The sequence below is a fragment of the Diceros bicornis genome, chromosome 11 (genome assembly GCF_020826845.1).
Source record: "Diceros bicornis minor isolate mBicDic1 chromosome 11, mDicBic1.mat.cur, whole genome shotgun sequence".
Classification (NCBI taxonomy): Eukaryota; Metazoa; Chordata; class Mammalia; order Perissodactyla; family Rhinocerotidae; genus Diceros; species Diceros bicornis.
The window spans coordinates 11,027,239-11,035,770 of record NC_080750.1 but is presented as its reverse complement, the minus strand read 5'-3'; the positions used below and the strand labels follow the sequence as shown (position 1 = coordinate 11,035,770).

At 39.8% G+C, this 8,532-nt stretch overlaps 1 long non-coding RNA gene across 1 annotated transcript; it reads right to left on the bottom strand.

Moving 5' to 3' along the window:
* Positions 1 to 6,174: 6,174 nt before the first annotated feature.
* Positions 6,175 to 8,157, bottom strand: LOC131411117 (uncharacterized). Its single transcript, XR_009221497.1, has 3 exons — positions 7,973 to 8,157; positions 7,591 to 7,861; positions 6,175 to 6,277 (listed from the first exon to the last, which is right to left on the bottom strand). It is a non-coding gene; the product is annotated as an uncharacterized LOC131411117 (long non-coding RNA).
* Between the last annotated feature and the right edge of the window lie 375 nt (positions 8,158 to 8,532).

Below are 8,532 nucleotides of genomic sequence, written 5' to 3'. Positions count from 1 at the left end.
ATGTCACAGGATAGGAAAACCTTTTTATTTCTATGTATCAGTGTTCTAGTTATGTATCGCTACCCAAAACTTAGTGGCTTATATACCAACAACCATTTCCTTAAATCTCAATGTTTTGTGAGTGAGGAATTCAGGTAGAGCTTGACTAGGAAATTCTTTTGTTGTATGGAGTATCAATAGAGGCTTCTGTGGTATTCTGCTGGTAGATGGGCTAATCTGGAACACTCAGAACTGATTTATTTACATGTCTGATGTCTTGATGGAAACGGCGGGCATCCTAGGCTCATCTAAGACTGTGGACCAGAGAGCCTACGCATGGCCTCTCCAATATGGTAGTCTCGAGGGTAGTCAGAAAACTTACAGGCCCACTCAGAGCTCCCAGAGAGCATATCAAGAGATGGGAGGTGAAATGTGCCTGGGCTGGGAAATTAGTACAGAACCATTTCTATTAGCAAAAGCCATTACGGAGCCCATCCAGACTCAAGGAGACATGACCATGACCCCATCGCTTCACGAAGTAACTGCTACAGCCAGTTACCAACCAGTAAGCTTTGTGCCAAGTGACTATACACAGATTATCTCCTTCAATTCACTCATACAGTCCATTTTATAGACGGGAAAATCGAGGCACACAAAGGTTAAGTCAATTGGGCAAGCCTTAAAAAACCGCCTCAAGGGGGGCTGGCCTGGTGGCCTAGTGGTTAAATTCGGCACACTCCGCTTCAGCAGCCCAGGTGCAGTTCCTGGGTGCTCATCAGCAGGGCAAATTTTCCTCAGCAAAAAAAAAGAAAAAAAAAAAAACAAAGAATTTCAGTGAAGGTACTCCTTTAGAAGAGAAATATATGACTTCATGATTCCACATATAGAATAAGTCAATGCAAATTTCAAAAACACATGTAGTGATAACAGTATTAATCTGTTACACAATGTATTAAGAGAAAAATCTCTAGTGACAAAACAAAAACTTTTCAACAGCCACATACAACAAAAAATCCAGTTTATTTAAAGTACCAATGTAATGGTATGAGGATAGAGGTGAAAAAAAATAATATAGCGTATAACCTCATAAAATGTACCATATTTGTAATAGGGAAGTGTGTGTGTGTGTGTGTATGTGTGTGTGTGTGTGTGTGCATGTGCGGGTGCATTGTTTGCTTGATACAAAGAACGAGAGGGCAAAGAAACACGCAGCTCTCTATCAGGGAAAACTAATAAACATACCTGACTGTAAACAGCTTTGTAAAGACAGGAACAATGGGCTACAGGTGATTTATAGGTTTAGCTCCCAGCTTGAAAATGAGAATCAGCACTGGATCCACAAAAGCTGCTGGATTTCTTCTGAGGTCTAGCACAGCAAGAAATCGTTCAGTAACAACATTATTCTCAAGAAGCCAACTGACTGGTTTGTAACTTGACACAAATTTTCTACCTGGTAAATTCAGTGTGCGGGGGCAGAGAGCAGAGAAGAAAGAAGGTTTCATCTACTGAGATGTATAATTCATGCTCAATACATTGTAACAAGCACTAGTAAGTAAAGGAACAGGAGCTGAAGGAGAACATAGGCAAAGAAGCATTAATTCTCACCATTAAATGTACTTCATTAGCACAGCTCTCCTCTGGGGTCCAGAAAATAAGGAGACTGTTACAGTCCTTGATTGGGAATACTGCTAAATCTGTTCAAAAAAACACCAACTACAACTAAAAAATCCCTCCTATTACATTTGAAGAACCATTTAGAAATAAGAAAAGTAATTTACATCTGTAAAATAACTTTCTGTAACTCTGTGTAACTTTATAGCTACAAACACATATACACACATACACTCACTTCTTATGCTGTGTACATCCTTTCCAAAATAGGTTGAATTTTTAAGCACATAATGAATTGATGAAGAGTGTATTTGTAGCTGGTGCACACAGTAAAACAGGAATTTGTGAACATCCAAAACATTTCCTGAGGTGAAGCACATTTTGTAGGATAGATAATAAAACAATCATTTGAGAACACATCTTCGTTCAGTCCCTTGAAGCATTATGAGGTAGGTGCTATCATCTCCATTTTATAGATGAGATGACTATAGTTCAGAAGGTTAAGAAACTGGCAAAGGTCTGCTCTAGTATGTACCTGAAATTTCAGCACTGGTCTCAAGTCCAGCTCAAGTTCAAAACCCATTATCTTTTCCTTCCCATCTAGGTTTTTATAGCAGGAGGAAGACAATTTCCAGATTCTATGTCCATAAATTAAGGCGTGTTTTGAGCCTTGACCATTGAGCTCTGGTCAGTTTTCCAAAGTAAGTTATTGGGGGTGGGGAGGCAGGCTGTGGCAGTAAAGTGAACTGTCCACTTAAATGTCTTCCTTAGAAAAAAATGGTTCAGGGCTCCAGTAGCTGGTCTCCCATGTGGTACAAAGGAAAAGATACTTTAGTCACCACATTAAATGATTAATTAAAGAGGGCATTAAAATGAGCACTTTCTATTGCATTACACCATGCCAAGAGCAGTGACAGACTAAAAGAAAGACACCACATTATGTGACCCACAAGAAGCCTGCAATCTAATTTGAAGACATTAAGTGAAATGTTAAATGGAGGATAGTCTGTGATCTAGAACTTCAGAAGAGACTGTTTCATGAGTTAATTTAGGAATAAGACTTTCCCCCCAAAATTAGTGAGGTATACAATTATTTCTGACTCCCTGCTCCTTCTGTCACCTGAGTATACCCAAACTATGACCTTAATTGTGAAGCGCTCCTGACGGCGTCCTTTTTTCAACTTCGCTTGATCATTCTCCCCTTAATAATAATTATACATGCCGTGTATTAGCTGTTTAATCCTTAGAGTAAATCTAAGAGATTTCATCCAGTCTTGGAGCTTTCAATACCATCGATATGCTGATGAATGCCCAATTTATTTCCTGAGCTTTGAGTCTTCCTGAACCCTACACTTGTTTAGTCAACACATCATCACCTGTTGAAAACCCATTTCAAACTTACCATGTTCAAATGTGACTCTGGATCATTCTCCCTGAGTAACTGGCACATAAAATATTAGATTTTTAATCCTTGGAACAAAACTATGAGATAGTTTCCATTAGGCTTCTCATTTAAACATGAGGAAACTGAGGCACTCAGGTTACAATGTATGCCTGTAGCTACTAAGTGGAGAAGATGGGATGCAAAGCCAGGCTGTCCTCCGAGTCCACTCAATCAACCATGACACTCTCTTGCCACATCTCTTCAGATCTACCTCCAACATACACCTCAAACTGGATCACTTCTCTGCATCTTCACTGCCAGTACCCTGTACACACATACACGTGTATCTCTGCTCAGATGTCCTGTAGGTATTCTCAAATCTTACACGTTAAATTTTTTTTCTTTTGCTCTTCTTTCAATGATAAAACTTACTATACGCCAAGCACTGTCCTCAATAATTTTAATGCATTATCTCCTTCAATCCTTAGAGCAAGTGATGAGACAGATACGGAGAGTTGCTCAGTTTTCCTGGATTCCTCCCACGTATATACGATATAAAGCTTTGTTTGATTTTCTCCTGTTATTCTGTTTCATGTCAATTTCATTCTTAGCTCAGCCAGAAGGACCTAGAGGGTAGAAGAATTGTCTTCCTCCCCTACATAGTTATCTGGAAGCATAGCCATTAGAGCTTCATTTACCACCTAGGAAACATACATACTATTTATGGTACACAACAAAAAAAGAAACATTATTGACAACAGAGACCTGAATTCATAAGAAAATTAATTCTTTCTTTTAGTTACAAGAATGAAGAAAAATACTAGGAAAAGCAAGCAAATACTATTATTTCCAGTTAACATATATTTTTTCTTTGTGAAAGAATATCTAACAAATCAACAAGAAAAACAAAAACCCCAATAGAAAAATAGACAATTAGCAATTCCAAAAACTAAAAAAGACAATACATACATAGTTTAGGTCAGAGAAAAATGGAATACAGGCAAACTGATTTATAAATAAGGAAGACGAGTCTAAGCAGAGAGGAAAGAACAATTGCTGTCAGAATTAAAACACCTAGGGGTCAAAGAAGGAAGCTAAGAAGAGAAAATAAAGAGAAGGAGCAGAATCCCACTGGTGTTTTTAAGTTAGGGTAACTGATGTAGAGATTTTAAGATGGAAATGTTGGTTACAAAAAAGGAGTGGCTGGGGCTGGCCCGGTGGCATAGTGGTTAAGTTTGTGCACTCTGCGTCAGCAGGCCAGGGTTCGTAGGTTTGAATCCTGGGCGCTGACCAACACACCACCATCAAACCATGCTGTGGCAGCCTCCCACATACAAAATAGAGAAAGATGGGCACAGATGTTAGCTCAGAGCCAATCTTCCTCAGGAAAAAGAGGAGGATTGGCAACCGATATTAGCTCAAGGCCAATCTTCCTCACCAAACAAAAAAAAAGAGGGTTGCTAATGAGATGGATAGACATACTGAAAGGTCAGAAAGTTTGGACACATTTCATTACATACCTCACATAAACGAACTGAAGTTTTTTTTCCTGTTTCATTGCATATAAAACAAATTTTGTTACCACATGTATTTTTAAATTCAGGCACAAAACAATATCATCCTTGTTGTTTTCATTGTTGTTTTCATTAGAAGAGTAACCTTTTGACAATAAAAACAGGTTCCCCATCTTAATTTATTATTTGAGAAGCACATATTTACACAGCTAGATTTCTCCGAAATAAGGACATTCTTGGGGTGAGAGGAATGTGAGGAGTCAAATAGTACCTCAAGCACAATGACCTGGGTATTAGACCACAAGGGTGTCACATATTCCTCAGGAATAAAAGATTTACCTTAGATTCCCTGTCTTGTAACACTCCACTTCTGTGCTGATGCGTGTATGCATGGAAAAGGCCCAATAACTATGTGAAAACTTCCTGAAATATCTTGTTCTGCCATCATTTAAAATATCTTTCAAATCTTAACGCCTTTTGGAAAGTTCAGGCATACTCCTAACAAGTTAGAAAAGTGAGTGCTTCTAAAGTGGAATATTATTAGAATCTTAATAAATAAATCTTATTTATTTATTAATAAATTCCCATGTGAACAAGTAGGTATTTATTGTCTACTATATCCCAGCCAGTTTTCCACGTGTTATGAGAAATAAAAAAAAATTGAGAGGCTCATAACTCCAGCTCTGTCTTTTATCGTGATATTTTGCTCCAGCACCCCTTCAGGTAAACTGACGATGTTGGATGATTGCTAAGAACCTTTTGGCTCTAAAATCTTGTGATATGCATCTACAAAATTATTAGTGACACATACTGTGGAGGATTAAAGACAGCCACAGAGTCTCTGCTATTTCCCCCATCACGAGGTAGCGTTTTTCTCCTCTCTGGAGTTAGGGCTGGCCCTGTAACTGCGTAGTCTACTGCAGGTGGAGAAAGCAAAGTTGTGCCAGTTCCAGGTCTAAGGCTTAAGAAGGCTGGCAGTTTCTACTTTTGTGCTTGTTGGTTACCCTGATTTTCCATGTAAGAAATGTGGCTACCCTGTGAGGGATGACATATGGAGACACCAGGAGGAGAGAAGAGGCCCTGGGGCTGCTTGGAGAGAGAGGGAAGCACTGCCATCAGAGACTGCTAGTTGACCTCAGATGCTTCCAGCCCCAGCTGCCATCTGATTATAACCACATGAGACCACAAGTCAGACCGCTAGGAGAACTGTCCAGCTAAGCCCAGTCAAGCCACAGAACCATGAGAGATATTAAAAGCTACTAAGTTTTTAATTTAAGCTTCTAATTTAATTTTAATTTAAGCTACTGAATTCCAGGATTGTTTTTTATACAGCCATAGATAAACAGATATTATACCTCTGCATTACAGTAAGTATAATTATGTTATTTATCCTATGAACTATATATTTCAGATCATACATAATAAAGTACATATATATATAGTCAGTTCTGCTATAATCTGACATATGCAATACTAAAAAAAAAAAAAATCACCAAACTATGCAAAATCTTACAATATGAACCACAAAGTCTATGGGAAACGTGAGTTAGGGGAATATAACTTAGAAACTTTGTCAGTGACAGAAAAATAAAGCTAGAAATTTAATCAATATGAAAGCACAGTTTTACACATGTTAAATGACTGACCATACATATATATTACAATAAATATGGCACTTTACCTTGGAAAAGATCTGAAGTTTGCTTGTGGAGTGGGCATCAGAAAATTTGCAGCCATAAACTATTGTGAATTGGCCTCCGCCCCAAAGACCAGTGAAGGCACAGCTTGACTGCAAGAAACTTAATAGTGAAACGTTGCCTTAATTAAAAAAAATACTGAAATTACAATTTCCCCAAACTGACATTAACCATTGTATATTTCAATTCCAGCTCATAATAAACTTCATTTGCATGATATATGGTGAGGAAAAAAAATTAAAATGCTATTCCTACTATCACTAAAACTAACTTTCAATTTTATCAAAATTACTCAGATGTTTGCTATAATTTTCAGAAATACTATTTCCTCCAAAAAATTAGCTAAAAGAAAATGCCATATTGTAAATCAACAAAACCAAGTAATAAATCTCTTCACAAAAACGCACGTGTTCTTCTAAGATATTTTATTGTTTTGAAATTCCTTTATTTTAAAGACGCTAAAGAAAAATTTTAAATACTGAGACCAGTTTAGATCAAGATCTTACATACTAGAAGAGACAGCTTCCTATTTTTCCCATTAAATGCATTTAAAGAAAGATAATTAGCTTATCATAGGGAAGGAAGTAGGCAATGTGGTAAGGCGGAGGAGGGGAGGAGATAGAGGAAGCCTCTTCGCATATATAGCCCCGTTTTTAAGAGTCCATTTTATTTTTGAAGTCCAGGAAAGGAGAAAACTGAATGTTCTACACAGACTTTTGAGAAATTGTCTTAACTATTCGACTCTAATATGGCTCTCTCTCTAAGAGCAAAGAAAGAACCCATAAGTGTTTGAGATCAGTTTCACTTGTCTCAATATTTACGTAATAGTATTTTAATGTAGGCATTTCTATTCTTAAAAGAGTATTGTTCTTGACATCCCTCCCGATTACATATGTTGCTATATTACCATTGTTTATAAAAAGAGAAGTAATACTTCAATCCTAACTAACTTTGACATTCAAATGGGTTCCCAGAGTAACTAATTGAAAAAGATGGTAAAATGCATCATATCCAGTAGGAACCCCTGATATCTCTTACACAATTCTAGTCCCACAAGCAAAAGAGGACAAGTAGTTTAACACATCCATGGAAGAGAAGATTGCAAGTTTCTGATAAAGATCTTAAACAATTACAAGAGGGTAGTCCCTCTTCTCAATACTGGAATGTTTCAAGAGACTTACAAATAACTCAAAATGATAAGTGGGTTTTTTTGTTTGTTTTGTTTTACTTGATTTAATTTAATTGAAATAATTTCAACTAAGAGAACAAAATTAGTACATTGGTCAACTCCGAAATTGTTTCAGTAATTAAACTTAAGAGAAAGTTGCTTCATCTCTTTTAAAAGTTAATATATTTACAATTGAGTCGTTATTACTGGAAAGGCCAAATAAACAGGCACACTTACCTGAAGTTAAACTTCACGAGCCGAAATCAGCACTTCAGAAAATTTTAAGGCACGCAGGACAGAGCAGAGTACAGCAGTATCCACGCCCATCGGCTTAGGCCCCTTGGAAACAGGCTTCACAAAAGGCAGCAGCATTGGTAGTGGCCCCACAACCTCGTGTCACGTAACACGTTACTAAAATTAGCCACACGAGGTCTGGGAACCTGGTGGGACCCAGCGCCAAGACCTAACAAGCAAAACCCATAGCCAAGAACCGGCTTTGGTACCAGTCCTGGAAGACAGATAGTAACTAAACTGATAAGAGGATGCTCAAGCGATCCTGTAATGTGCCTGTAAGAATATTTTAAGAGTTTCCATTAGCTAGAAAGTTAAATATACATACGCAAATAACCACAGCATACGAAAACTTGCAGGATAATGTTTTCAATCCAAAATACTCCAGGGAAGTATTTCCTCTTGATCTAAATAAACTTATTAAGCTGGTTAAATCAAACGAGTGTCAGTTTCAAGACCCCTTCATTTCAAAGCCGCGAGAAACCTGTCCGGATCGTGCGCGCCACCTCCGGGGTCCGCGCCCAGGGCGCCGGGGTCGGTTCCCGGGCGAGGACAGGCCCGGCACCCGCGGTGATGACCTCGGGCTCGGCCGTCCGCGGCTCCTCCTCCCCCGGGGCCTCGCCTCCGCGGCTCCCCAGGCGGCCCCGCCGTCCGGGCGCGGGGGGACGACGCGGCGGCCCTTCCCCTCGCCGGGTCCCCGCGGGCGGAGCGGCGACGGCTCGGCTGCTCCGGGCGCGCGGGGCGGGGAGCGGGGACCGTGCGCTCGCTCCGCCGCGCCCGCGGCCCCGGGACCCGCCCGCCCCCGCCGCCCTCACGCCGCCTCCCGGCGCCCGCCCGGGGAAGGGGATGGGGCAGGAGCGGGGGCGGCAGGCGCCTCCATCCGCCCGC